Raw genomic sequence first — 14,496 nt, 5'->3', positions numbered from 1 at the left:
TTAACTTTCATTAACTGTAACTTTCTGCAAATGGGGACTGTCATCACAGAGGAGCCCGTTCAGTTTCACTGTGGTTTCTGCATAGAGACCTGCAAAAACCCCTTATCAGAGACTGGTGTGAATTGATACTTTTACAAAATAAGTTGATAAATACTGCTCTATTTTCCACCTTGGAATTGCCGAAAACTGAGCTTAACTCTTTTTTTGCCTCTATATTCACAGAAAAGAGACCTTGTAAGTCTTTTTTTTTCTTCATTTTTTAAAGATTTTTAAATTTATTCATTTGAGACAGAGTGAGAGAGAAATCGAGATCATGAGAAGGGCGGGGAGGTTCAGAGGGAGAAGGAGAAACCGACATCCCACTGAGTGGGGATCGTGATGCAGGGCTTGATTCCAGGACCCTAGGATCATGACCTGAGCCAAAGGCAGATGCTTAAACTACTCAGCCACCCAGGCACTGAGACCTTGTAAGTCTTAAAGGCGGTGGTGTGCTGGTAAATGTTAACTGGCTTTTTCTGGGGAAAAAACCCTGGTTTGTTGTGTTTACCAGTTTTCATAGTATAGATACTCCCACCGTGGTCAAGCTACCAACTAAGTGGAGTTGGAAACAAATGTGTACATTTGGCTTTCCTGAGCTGGGAGTAGGCTTCTGCCTGCCATTGTAAATGAAAGATTGAGGGGATGTGCCTTATGCCCAGCCCATGGAAGGTCCATGCAGATGCTGAGTAGCTCTTTTTAATGTCATTTGTTCACCTGCCATGGACAAGCACTGCTGTGTACTTTGGATGTAGGAGTGAATCATGAAGTCTTTGCCTTCATGGAACTTATATCCTATTAAAAACTATTCAGATGTTTCCAATTTCAGTTTCCTGAGATCTTAGCATTCTTAATGTTTGTGGGCAATTTGAGTCAAGGTCCTATACTACCCCCTCATATTTCACCCATCCCCCCACCTATCTCTTGGTAACCATCAATTTGTTCTCTATAGTTAAGAATCTGTTTTTGATTTGTCTCTCTCTGTCTCTCTTATTTTCCCTTTGCTCATTTGTTTTGTTTCTTAAATTCCACGTATGAATGAAATATGGTATTTGTCTCTTTCTGGCTGACTTATTTCACTTAAGCATACTGCTCTTTAGCTCCATCCACATAGTTGCAAATGCCAAGTTTCTGGCTAGAAATTTATCAATTTTATTAATATTTTCAAAAAAACAGCTCCTGGCTTCATTGATCTGTTTTTTTGTTTTTTTTTTTTAAGCTTTTTTTTTTTTTTTTTTTTTAGTTTTTATGTCATTTATTTGTTTAACACCCCACTTTTATTTATTTCCTTCTGTTGGCTTTATGGTTTGTCTGATGTTCTTTCAATAGCTCCTTTAGATGTAAGGTTAGGTTGTTTGAGATTTTTCTTGCTTCTTGAGGTAGGCCTGTATTGCTCTAAACTTCCCTCTTAGGACTGTGTTTGCTGTATCCCAAGGGTTTTGGACTATTGTGTTTCCTTTTCATCTGTTTACATGTATTTCTTTTATTTCTTTTTTTAATTTTCTGCTTGACCCATTCATTGTATAGTGTTGTGGTCGCAAAAGGTGCATGGTATGACTTTAGTCTTTTTGTATTTGTTGAAGTCTGTTTTGTGGCCTAATATGGGATATATTTTGGAACATGTTCCATGTGCACTTGAACAGAATGCATATTCTGTTGTTTTAGGTTGGAATGTTCTGAATATATCTGTTAAGTCCATCTGGTCCAGTGTATCATTCAAAGCCATTATTGCCTTGTTGATTTTCTATTGATTTAAGTGGGGTGTTAAAGTATTATTGTATTATTATCAATTTGTTCCTTTATGTTTGTTATATATTTAAGTGCTTCCATGTAGGTTGCATAAATATTTACAATTGCTATATCTTCTTGTTGGATTGCCCCCCTTATGATTATATAGTGGCTTTCTTGTTACAAACTATTTGTTTAAAAGTTACAAACTATTTACAAACTATTTGTTTTAAAGTCTAGTTTGTCTGGTATAAGTATTGATACTCTGGCTTCCTTTTGACATCCATTTACATGATAAATGTTTCTCCATCCCCTCACTTTCAATTTGCAGGTGTCTGTAGGTGTAAAATGAGTCTCTTGTAGGTAGCATATAGATGGGCCTTGTTTTTTTTATCCATTCTGTTACTCTAGTCTTTTGGAACATTAGTCCAGTTTACATTCAAAGTAATTATTGATAAGTATTTGTTGCCATTTTATTACTTGTTTTGTCATTATTTCTAGAGATTTTTCTCTGATCCTTTCTTGACTTTGTCACTTTTGGTGTCTCCTTTCCACTCAATGAATCCCCTTTAATATTTCTTGCAAGGCTGGTTTAGTGGTCACAAACTCCTTTAGTTTTGTTTGTCTAGGAAACTCTTTATCTCTCCTTCTGTTCTGAATGATAACTTTGCTGGATAGAGTATTCTTGGCTGCAGATTTTTACTGTTCAGCACTTGAATATATCATGCCACTCCCTTTTGGCTTGTCAGGTTTCTTTTTCTTTTTCTTTTCTTTTTTTTTTCTTGTCAGGTTTCTGTTGAGAAATGTCCAGCTAACTTTATGGGCTTTTCCTTGTCAGTTAAAGACTTCTTTTGTCTTGTTGCTTTTAAGATTTTTTTCCTTATCACTGTATTTTGCAAATTAATTACAATATATCCTGATACTGACCTGCATTTATTGATTTTGATGGGAGTTCTCTGTGCCTCCTGGATCTGGATGTCTGTTTCCTTTCCCAGATTAGGGAAGTTTTCTGCTATTACTTCTTCACACACACACCCCCGCCCCCCCCACCCCCCACCCCCGCTTTAAAAAAATCTTTTATTTATTTATTTTTTTTTTTGAGAGAGTTAAGAGAGCACGAACTGGGGGAGGGGCAGAGGGAGAAACAGACCCCTGCTGTGGCAAGGAGACTGATTCAGGGCTCGATCCCAGGACCCCAGGATCTAGACTGAGCTGAAGGCAGACACCCAACTGACTGAGCCACCATGGTGCCCCTTTGCTATTCTCAAAATAAAATTTCTACCCCCCCCCCCCGTTTTATTCTTCTGGGACTCCCATAATACAAATGTTACTGCATTTGATGGAGTCACTGAGTTCCCTAAGTCTAAATCTATTTTCTTTCTCTCTTTTGTTCAGCTTCGTTATTTTCCATTACTTTGTCTTCTAGGTCAATAATTCATTGCTCTAGTTTTTCCAGCCTGCTCTTCATTGCATCAAAGCTGTTTCTAATCTTGTTTATTGCATTCTTCATCTCTGATTGTTTCTTTTTCTTCACTCTTTTATTATTGTGGTAAGGGTCTCACTCATGTCTTCTTTTCTGAAGCCCAGTATCTCTATGATTGTTGCTTAAAATTCTTCCTCATGCATGTTACTTATATCTGCTTCACTTAGATTTCTGGCTGTAGTGTTATCTCGTTCTTTAATCTGGCTTACTTTTTTTTTTAAAAAGAGCTTTATTTTCTTTATTTTTTAATTTTTATTTATTTATGATAGTCACACACACACAGACAGAGAGAGAGGCAGAGACACAGGCAGAGGGAGAAGCAGGCTCCATGCACCGGGAGCCCGACGTGGGATTCGATCCCGGGTCTCCAGGATCACGCCCTGGGCCAAAGGCAGGCGCTAAACCGCTGCGCCACCCAGGGATCCCTTTGGCTTACTTTTTTTTTTTAAGATCTTATTTATTTGTTCATGAGAGACACAGAGAGAGAGGCAGACACATAGGTGGAGGAAGAAGCAGGCTGCCTACAGGGAGCCCGATGTGGGACTTGATCCCAGGACCCAGGGATCACGACCTGAGCCAAGGCAGACACTCAACCACAGAGCCACCCAGGCGCCCCCTGAAAGTAATGGGCTTATGAAGATGTCATGTAGTGCCCAGGGCATGGTGCTTCAGGGAGTGTCTCTGGTGTGTGCTGCATGTGCTCTGATGTTGTGTTTTGGCTACTGTGTTCTTCAGGCCAGTTATCTGCAGAGGCTCTCCTTGTCTGCTGTGGGTAGTTTTTGGTCCCTGGCCTGCGAGTGGCTTGTTTTAACTAGTGTGCTCTGGTCTGCTTATGAAATGAGGCCTGATACCACTTCCACCAGAACTGAGGCCCTGGTTGAGAGATGTGGGGTGGGCAGGGGTTTGTGCTTGCCTTTTGGAGGTGGGGCCTGCTACATTGGGACTGAAGTGTGAGTGAGAAAAGCATTAACACTGGAGTGCAAGGGTTTGGGGCTTAGTGTATGCAAGTTTGGCAGCCAGTGTTGATTCTGTGCTGCTTCCTGCAGTTGGCTCTTTGTTTATGCCAGGGGCAGGAGAAGAAATGGCCCTGGCTTTCTCCTTTGTTCTTGGAGAGATATCTTTGTGAAAGATGCCTCTCAGGGACAGCCTCCAAGGGAAGAGCAAATAATTGCTCCACTGTGTGCCCAAGACATTTTTCAGATCACTGTTTCCATGCTGTCTGGCACTGGGTTATTTCCTTACCTTTCTCCATGAGCAGTACAGTGGCCTCCAAGCTGTATCCCATCCAAGCCTCCTGACCTTTAAAATTCCAGGTTTTAAGCTCTGCCGGTTACAAAAACTCACAAAATTCAGCCCTTCTCATTTTCCAAGGCAATGGCTTTGGGAAATGTTCTTCTTGTGCATCCCCGTGTATGCTCCTCTCTCTCTCTCTCCTTTCTTTCTCCCTCTCTCCCTCCTCTTTCCTCAACCAGGGTTCCCTCACCTCCACAGCACTAACCCTCCACTTCTCCCCTAAGCTGTGTCTTCACACTTCCTACCTTCTTTGATGTGACTTCTTCTTCCCTTTAGGTGTGGAGTTTGTTCTGTCAGTTTTCAGGTCAGTTTCTGGGGCATTTAGGATGATTTGATAGTTCATCTAGTTGTGTTCATGGGATGAGGCAGGAATAGGGCCCTCTTACTCCACTTGCTGTCGTCCTCTCCAGTCAACTCAGTCACATTTAAAAAATCACTCAGTCCCTATGCTTAGATGCTTTTGACCATTTGGCCCACTGTTGAGGGAAAAAAACACAGATTATCTTTAACTTAGTCTAGTGCTGTCTTTTTATAGATGTAAACATTAAGATGAGAGTGGGGAAAAAAAAAAAAGAGAGCGTGGGGGATGAAGTAATTTCTTTGGGCATGTTGGGCTGCAGTGAGTCCCCAGGTCTTGACGTTTATAGGTGAGTGTTCTTTCCTTCTCAGAGGCTGCCTCCCAGCAGGAGGGAAGTGTTCTTTTACAATTCTCTGCTGAGTCTCACAGTTCTTGGCAGACAAAACCCAATATTCCTATTTCTAAAGACCTATATTGTTTAGTGTTCTCCTGTGAAAGCAGGGAAATTGCATTGAATTATCTCTTCAATTCGAGATTTGGAGAAATTGTGTTTTCCTCCTCAGTTTTTTTCTGTGTCACTGAGCACTCATATTCCAGAGGAGAGGGACAGTGCTTAATTTAAATAACCTAGGTCAGGGGACTGCCCTCAGTGCTTATGAGGCCAGGTGCATTGTAATTATCAAGTGATGTGATAATTTTGCCACAGTTAATTAATTGGAAGACTTGTCTTTAATTTACTTTGGAGACCTACAGGTGATTCTGCTAATGGGCTGGAGCAAGTGTTCATGAGCAAGGAGGTGGGGATGGTTTTATTTTTTTATTTATTTTTATTTTTTATTTATTTTTTAAATATTTAATGTACTCATTCATGACACACACACACACACACACACACACACACACACACACACACACGGGGCGGGGAGAGGCAGAGACACAGGCAGAGGGAGAAGCAGGCTCCATGCAGGGAGCCCGACGTAGGACTTGAGACGTGGGACTTGATCCCGGGTCTCCAGGATCAGGCCCTGGGCTGAAGGCAGTGCTAAACTGCTGGGCCACTGGGGCTGCCCTGGTTTTGTTTTTATATTGCATCCCCATTCTTCCTTCTTACCTCCTTTTTACCTGATTTGTTTGGAGACTATTGGTGGCTTTTAAAAGCATAAACACATTTCTTGTGGAATCAGCAGTTGAAACATCAAAACACAGTAATGCTAGAGTGTTTGCTTGTTTCCTTCAGAGAATGTTGATAAGCCAGTGACTCTTTATATCTTCTTTTCAAAGGCTTTGTGCTTGTTACAAAAGTGATGCTCTCTAAGGTATGATCAATTCTTTTGGCGGAGTAGGGTAACATAAGTTAGTCATGAAGAGTAAGTTTGACAGTAAAGTGTTAGGAACTTAGAGCAGTTTCTTGGGGGAGAGAACCAAAGAACCCCAAAGTTGGTAGACAGTTTGACATTTGGATCAGTGGCTTTTGGCTTGTGCAACTTGAGTAAACACCTAAAATACACTTAAATTTGGCAGCCACTGCTTGTTCCCTGCTCAGAATCTGTCCTCTTACTATTTTTTACTTAAGGGACCCTAATTTTGTTTAGGACAACACCATGCCCAGATAAAAATACCTTCTAGACTTGCTTGAGGTAGGAACGCCAATATCACCAAGGTCTGACCAATAAGTAGTAAGTGAAAATTAATAGAGTGGAGCTCAGGAATGCCATTTTTTCCTGAAAAAAGGGACACCCTTGACTGGGGTAGGTATACCTTTGCCCTTGGCCTGGCCCTTTCCCCTTTCTGTCTACTGTATGAATGCCATCCTAGAACTGGAATAACCATCTTGCAACTATGAGGACACAAGGTATGTGCTAAAAATGACAGAGTAGGAAGCTAGAGATTTGGGTCCTTGCCATCATGAGTTTTTTGAGCAGTGGCCCAGTCCTCTTCTGGACTTCAGGTTGCATGAGAAAAATAACCTTTCTTAGTTTAAGCTGTTGTAGTTGGACATCTGTTATATAAAGTCAAGTACAACTTTGAGAAATTGCTGGTTAGGTGGTCCTTATACATGGTAACTGATTACAGTCTAATCCAATGGACAGCTCAACTTATTATATAGAGTTGGTAATTTTATTTTATTTTATTATTTTATTATATTTTAATTTTATTTATTTATGAGAGACACACACACACACACACAGAAAGAGAGAGAGGGAGAGGCAGAGACACAGGCAGAGGGAGAAGCAGACTCCACGCAGGGAGCCCAACATGGGACTCGACCCAGGGACCCCAGGATCACACCCTGGGCTGAAGGCGGCGCTAAACCGCTGAGCCACCGGGGCTGTCCAGTTGGTAATTTTTAGATGCGGAGAGATTGCCATCTCTGCTAGGCTTACATTTTTGGGAGTTACAAGACGCAAAGATACAGAAACTTGACAAATGTTCTATCTAAGTAGTGCCTTGAAGTAATCAGGTATTATCCACATGGTGTTCAGTCCTTTGCTGAAGGAGAATTCTGTCAAAAGCCAGAGCTGTCAGGAGCCAGCATATTAGTGTGACTTCCTTGTCTTAAGGGGATGGGCCCTGAGGGATTTGCCTATGACCCATGACAGCTCTGTAGACCTGATCTAGTAACTCTTTCCGGGAGAAGAATGTCTTTGGACCTCTTTTATTTCCTCCTCTAAACGCTAGATGGTAGTCCAGAATGATATTTAAGCAAAAATCTGTTACCTTATTTGAGGCAGTTCCAATGAGCAAGTTCTACTAGATCCATTAAACAGTAAATAACCATATTTCTGAGAAAAGGTTTATCGTAGGAAATTTGCAACCATTACATGTTCTCTTCTCTTGCCACTATGTGTAGATCTTATTGATCTTAATATTACTTATGTAAGAAAAATAGATAAGAATTAGAGGTGGGGATGATCATGACAAGAAAGGAAAATAATTATATGGTGAATACTTCCAGACATTTAGGCCATGAAGAAGAAAATTGCCCATGGATCAATTAGAATATTGTACATAGTATTTATTTACATGCCATCATGTTTCTCAAACTTTTAGCACCTACAGACCGTGCTTTAGTATGAAGGACCATAATTTGAGGTACATTTTTTAAAAGGTCAAAAATTTTAATAATTTAATAATATAAACTGTGCTTCCCAACAGATAAGTAATGTCTGTTAAGCTGAAAAAAAAAAAACAAACAAACCCCATGCTTGAAAAATTCACAGGAGGCCTGTTGTGTGTCATCTGTTTTAGTGAATAAAGCAGTGGGGGTTTGGCATAAAGGTAGAATTTCTTTCATTCAAGTCAGTCTTTGGTAAGTGGTTATGACAGAAACATGCTTAGAAATGGAATGATTTTGGGCACCTGGGTGGCTCAGTGGTTGAGCATCTGCCTTTGATCAGGTTGTGATCCTGGGGTCCTGGAATCGAGTTCTGCATCAGGCTCCCTGCAAGGAGCCTGCTTCTCCCTCTGCCTGTGTCTTGCCCTGTGTCTCTGCCTCTCTCTGTGTCTCTCATGAATAAGTAAATAAAAATTAAAAAAATAAAAGAATAATTTTATCCATTGTAATCTAATTCTTAGATTTCCTTGGCGATTGGACCTCCTTCACTGATGTGAAATCATCCCTGTTGTCTATCCACATTCTTTGCTTGTACTAGAATGAAATTTACTTTTGTATTTAGAATATTATTGTGAGTTCTAATATTTTTGTTTCTATTTTAATTACATGCTTCAGGCCTCAACAAGCACCTTTGAATCATCCGTTCATTTGTGTGAACAGGGGACATTAGTAAGAGTGAAAAATGCAAATTTTATTAACAAACAGCAACACATGAGATATTAAAATATGTTAGCAGGGATTAGCTGCACCAAGTACTACCTTTAAGAGTATTGTGGGTGTGAAATGTAAAACTATTAAGAACATAGCAGAATTACTATGAAAAATACTAATAGATTTTACATTTCAAATTTGTAAGGTATAGGGGAATAAAATGATTTCTTCTAAACTGCCAAATTGCCACTGGACCACTTAACTGATTATCTATACTGACCTATACCGTTATATACGGGAGAGACTGTGACAAGCCAGCCAATGAGAAGCCACTATACCTCAGACTTCAGTTTATTCCAGTGGACTTTTAGTTCACAACAAACTTGCCGACTCCCAGCTTTCCTCTATAGAAGAGTCTCCTCTCCTTCTGCAGACTTACCTGTGGTGGTGCTGTTGCTTGCCTATCCCAGATTGCCATTTTCTATTTCCAAATAAACTGATTTTTTACTGGTAATAAAAGAAAACAAAACAGATATGTCATGCCTTATATTTATGTTTTCATTCATTTATTTATTTGAATTATAGTTGATACACAATGTTATATTAGTTTCAGGTGTACAACATATTGATTGGACAAGTTTATCATTATGCTATGTTCATAATGCATGTTGCTATCATCTGTATGTCATTCTTTTCATTCTTTTAATTTTTAAAATTTATTTCTATTTTTAAAAGATTTTGTTTATGTGTTTGAGAGAGGAGAGTATGAGTGGGGAGGGTAGAGGGACAAGCAGAGTCTCTGCTAAGCAGGGAGATTGATGTGGGGCTTGATCCCAGAAGCCTGAGATCATGATTTGAGCCAAAGTCTGATGCTTAAGTGACTGAGCCACCCAGGTGCCCCATCATGCATTTCAATAGGGAGTTTCCAAATATGCCTGGCCACTCATTTTTCAACGTTAATTGAATATTAAGTATATACCAACCACTTTGTTAGATGTTGGAGTTATAATGATGAACAATATATACTCCACCCCCACCCCCGCCCCGCAACCCTGCCTTAGGGAATCAGCTCACAGTCTATTGAGGAAGACAGAAATATAAACAAAGAGTTAAAATTCTTTGTGCTAAGTACAATGCTGGAGATACTCCAGTGGGAGCTCATGATACATGGAAATCATAGGCAATTCAGAGTGGCTGGAGCATAAATTATAGGTCAGAGAGGGTTGAAAGGTGAGGCCAGAGGAGTGGACAGAGACCAGATCCTACAAGGCTTAATGCTGCTGGTTATGAAGCTTAGAATTTGTTCTCTGAGTCTTGGAACTACAGAGTAGCTTCAAACAGGGCATGATAAAGGTAGGTTTGTATTTTAGTAAATCATTTTGTTGACTTTGTGAAGGGTGGATTTGGTGGAGATAAGCTTATAGGCAGAGAGACCAAGTAGCGCGCTGTTGCAGAATTCTAGGTAAGTTATGATGAGGGCTAAGAACAAGTTGTGGGAATAGGGGTGAAAAAATTCATAGGGGTGGCAAATTCAAGAAATACAGGAGATGGGATTGTCAGGATTTGGTAATTGACCAGACAGGGAGGTGAAGATTGGGTTAAGGTGGACTGCAGGATGATGATTAGTTCTCTAGACTGGTTATCTGTGGTGCTGCTATCAATAAAGAAAGATTGAGTTTGCGGGGTGGGGAGAAGCAGGTGGAATAAAGTAGGGCATATAGGAGATAAGATTTTAAGTTTGCTAAAGTTGAATTTGAGGTGGCTGAATACCCAGTTAGGTATAAGAACCTTGAGAGTATAAATGTAGAACTCCTGAGAGTAGATGAGCAATCCATGAAAGTGTGGATGAGTTCACCTCTGAGGAGGGAGCCTGATAGGAGACTCAGTCCCAGGACCCTGGGATCATGATCTGAGCTGAAGGCAGACGCTTAACTGACTGAGCCACCTAGGCACTTGGCATTTTAAAAAGCAAGTTAAGGGGTCACATGAAGGAGACAGTGAAGGAATGGTCACAGCTCTAAGAGAACTGGTAGAGAAGTGCCCCAGAAGCAAAGAGAGCAGAAAGTTTCTAGGAAGTAATTAACGGCATCAAACCCAGCAAAGATTAGATAGTGAGTGTCCTTTGGATTGGCAAAGAGGAATACATGATGACCTTGGAAGAAAACAGTTTCAAAAGAGTGATTGGGTAGATTGCTGTGGTTTTAGAAGTGAGTGGGAGTTTAAAAAGTAGAGCATGTTTCTCCTCTCAGCTGTTGTGGTTAGTTTAAGATTTCCTAGCCAGAGAAGTTCCTTCGGAGTGATGACAGGTTGAGGATATTCACTGTGTGAGTGAAGTGAAGGTCAAGTTTATTGGAGTTGACAGGTACTGGCATTGTGAGTTTGGTTACCCACAGGAGACTTGGATATTATCCTAGATAATGGTAAGGCCTGGGACGGATGGAGGCTTATGAATAAAGTACTAAGATCTTCAGTGGATAAGGAGTTACCAGAGGCTTGGAGCTTACAGAAACAGAGAGAGTGGGGACATCTGGGTGGCTCAGCTGTTGAGCGTCTGCCTTTGGCTCAGGGAGTGATCCCAGGGTCCGAGGTCTTACATCCCCACGGGGAACCTGCTTCTCCCTCTGCCTCTGTCTCTGCCTCTCATGAATAAATGCCTAAAATCTTAAGAAAAAAAAAAGGGAGTGAAAAGATATATAGCCAGATAACATGAGCTTTAAAGGAGCCAAGGTTTACATGAATTTAGAAGGACAATATTCTAGATGTAGGAATGGGAAGTAAGGAACCTGATGACCCAGTTCCCAACCCTGAGATATAATGCATTGGAGAATGAACAGTATTTAACAGGGAAGCACGGCACTTGGGTTTTAGTTAAGGCCCAGGGCTATAGGGAAGAGTCTGTGAAGCAGCTAGGACATTGTCAATTTGGTCTTAATCATGGGATAGAAGTTCCAAAGGATACAGTGTGAGGTAAGAAAAGGAAGGGAGAGGAGGAGAACAAGGTCAGGGAGAAGAAGCCCTGAACAATGTAGGAGTGAATGTAAAAGAGTACAATTTTGGACATGAAAAATGTGATAGAATTAACTGGCCTCAAGATTTCAATAGATATTTTTGGGATAAAAGTTGCTTTCAGTGTTCCACAGACATCTAAAAATCAACTGATCACTTGTTCTAGCCAAGGATATGGGATTCCTGTGACCATATTCTGCCGTCACAGAATGAGGTTAGGTGGGCTTTTCCCTGAAGCAACACTGTAATTGTTCAGGGTTTCTGCACTGGACAGGGAGTAAAAGGCTGAGTTTTAGTCCTACCTCTGCCTCTAACCTGCCTTGTCATCTTGGGCAAACCACTTATCTTTTAAGACATAATTTTCTTCACTTTTTAAGCGAAGGGTTGAGCCAGATAGTCTCTGAAATGGTAGTGTTATATCTAGAGCAGGGAGTTATACAGATGGACGCCATAGCCAGAAGGCCAAATTAATGAGTCTTTATTAAAAGCTGGCGGCTGCGAGGGAGCTCATGCACTCCAAAATCTCACAGCCCTGAGTAAGCTCAGGGGTAGATTAATAAAGGCATAAATCACATCCTGTTAACGGTTTCTCTTGAGCCCTAGACACTTGCTAAGCATTGTACAGAAGCCAAAAAGCTGGGTTAAGTGAATGTCTAGGATATACTTCCTGAAACCCTGGATATTGGGACATTTCGCAGTTTAAAAGACCTAGGGTTACAAAAATAGCGGCTATCTATAAGATGGCATTTCTTGTGCCAAGTCCCTGGTACTTCAGTAGGTTGATCCCATTTGTTCTCTAGGTTTCTTCTACCAGGTGTGGTGCTTGTGGTACCATTGTAGCACTCAGTAACCTCCCACTGTAGTCTCCAACAAGATGGACCACCTCTCAGGGATAGACACATACATGTACAGCAAGTACTGCCTACTATCATTATCCCACCTGTGGTACTTAGAGCCTAAACACAGAGATTTCTTGAATGTTCTGCTCATCTGACTTAACAACAAAAAAGGCTCTTCAGCCAGCCAACCCTCCCTGACTGTCATTCTGGTTATTTTCTTTTTGTCTCATTCTGTTCTTGGTATAATGATGAGCTCTTTTATCCAAAGAGCTTTAAGTGGTTGTATAACTAAAGACGAGAATTATATGTGATGAACGAAAATGTACCTGTCTCCTTTGTTTGGACGCTCCTTTTAGGAAATACTCTGCATGTAGTGGAAGGAGCATGGAGTTGGGTACCAGGAAGCCTGGGTGGTGGTACATCTGTGACCTAATTCATAGGTGTGTGCTAATTTGATAAAGGGCAATGATATTTCTGTATGTATATATGCGTGGGAGATAGTGAGAGAGCAAGAGCAGGGAGGAGAGGGAAAAGCAGACTCTGAACTGAGCAAGGAGCCCGAGGTAGGGCTTGATTCCAGGACCCTGGGACCATGACTCAAGCTGACTGAGCCACCCAGGCGCCCCAAGGGCAATGACATTTAGAAAAGTATTTGCTCACATTTGATGAGGCATCTGTTGTGTTTAGTGCTTACATTTGGATTTGATGATTCTGGGTGAACGTGATAGTAAATGAGCATGAGTTCAGGGGTGTTTACTTGAACATATCTGTATTGATGGGAAGAAGCGAGAGCAACCTATTTGGTTCTTAAGCTTTTGTTCTCCATCTTGTTCTTATGTTTCCTGGCAACAGTAACTTTGATAAAAGAGACATCTCTAAGCCTAATGAGACAACAAGGTAAAGAATTAAAGAGGAGAGAATATAAATAGTATCAAGGACTGACATGGATTTCCGTTAGGGGTTCTCAGAGCTGCTAGGCTCAGTAATTGGATTTTCTTGTGAGTCTTTTAATTGCTTTATTAAGAAAAAATAGGATAAAGTGAAATCAAGCAGATATGGCAGCCTAGGCTTTGGAACTGGAAAAGATAATTGTATTATGAGCAGAAGTAGCTATCCACCCCTCCACCCTCATCACTCCCTGATTTTAAGACCACCTTAAGGGGACAAAAGATATTGTAGACCGCTAATTCTTAGAGTATCTACTTGGTCACTGCAAATATTTCCTACCAGAGTATGAGCTAAAAATATATACTAGTTTTCATAAGATACTGGGTAGTCCATTCTATAACAATGGCAAGAGAAAGTATATATGGGCAGCCTGAATGGTTCAGCGGTTTAGGGCCGCCTTCAGCCCGGGGTGTGATCCTGGAGGTCCAGGATCAAGTCCCGCGTCAGGCTCCCGGCATGGAGCCTGCTTCTCCCTCTGCCTGTGTCTCTGCCTCTCTCTCTCTCTCTCTCTCTCTTTCTCTCTGTGTGTGTATCTCTCATGATTAAATAGATAAAAATCTTTAAAAAATAAAGTATAAACATCACTAACATAAATATTAACACTGTTAACATTATACGTCTAGCATTGGAATAATTGGTAGGAGACTACATCTGAGAATTGCAGCCCACACTGATCTAGTGTTCTAGAAGATAAGAGAGAAGGTGTGTGAAATCCAATTTCATTGGGCCTGAATTCTCTGTGTATAAGAGGATGCCAGCAATGAGATTTGCTAAGTTCAAAGGGAAAAGAGATTCCTAAAATTCCCCCCTTAATGCAGTGTGGCATCTGTTACTTATTTTATATGTTTAATACCAATTTTAAATGCATGTTAGTGCAACGATGAAAGGAGTCATAGGTGTATGAAAGCTGCAGCAATTTTTTTTTTTATTCTACTGCCAGGTACTTTTTTTTTTTTTTTTAAGATTTTATTTATTTATTCATGAGAGACATAGAGAGACAGAGACACAGAGGGAGAAGCAGGCTCCCTGCACGGTGTCCTGTGTGGGACTTGATCCCAGGACTCTGGGATCATGACCCAAGCCAAAGGCAGACACTCAA

The 14,496-nt window shown here is 40.8% G+C and overlaps 1 protein-coding gene across 1 annotated transcript in view; it reads left to right on the top strand.

Moving 5' to 3' along the window:
- GPR176 (G protein-coupled receptor 176) overlaps positions 1 to 14,496 on the top strand; it is a 132,660-nt gene that overhangs the window by 28,062 nt on the left and 90,102 nt on the right. The window lies entirely within an intron of this gene.

The sequence above is a fragment of the Canis aureus genome, chromosome 32 (assembly GCF_053574225.1).
Source record: "Canis aureus isolate CA01 chromosome 32, VMU_Caureus_v.1.0, whole genome shotgun sequence".
Lineage (NCBI taxonomy): Eukaryota > Metazoa > Chordata > Mammalia > Carnivora > Canidae > Canis > Canis aureus.
The sequence above is the reverse complement of the archived record's forward strand: the minus strand, read 5'-3'. Positions and strand labels throughout refer to the sequence as shown.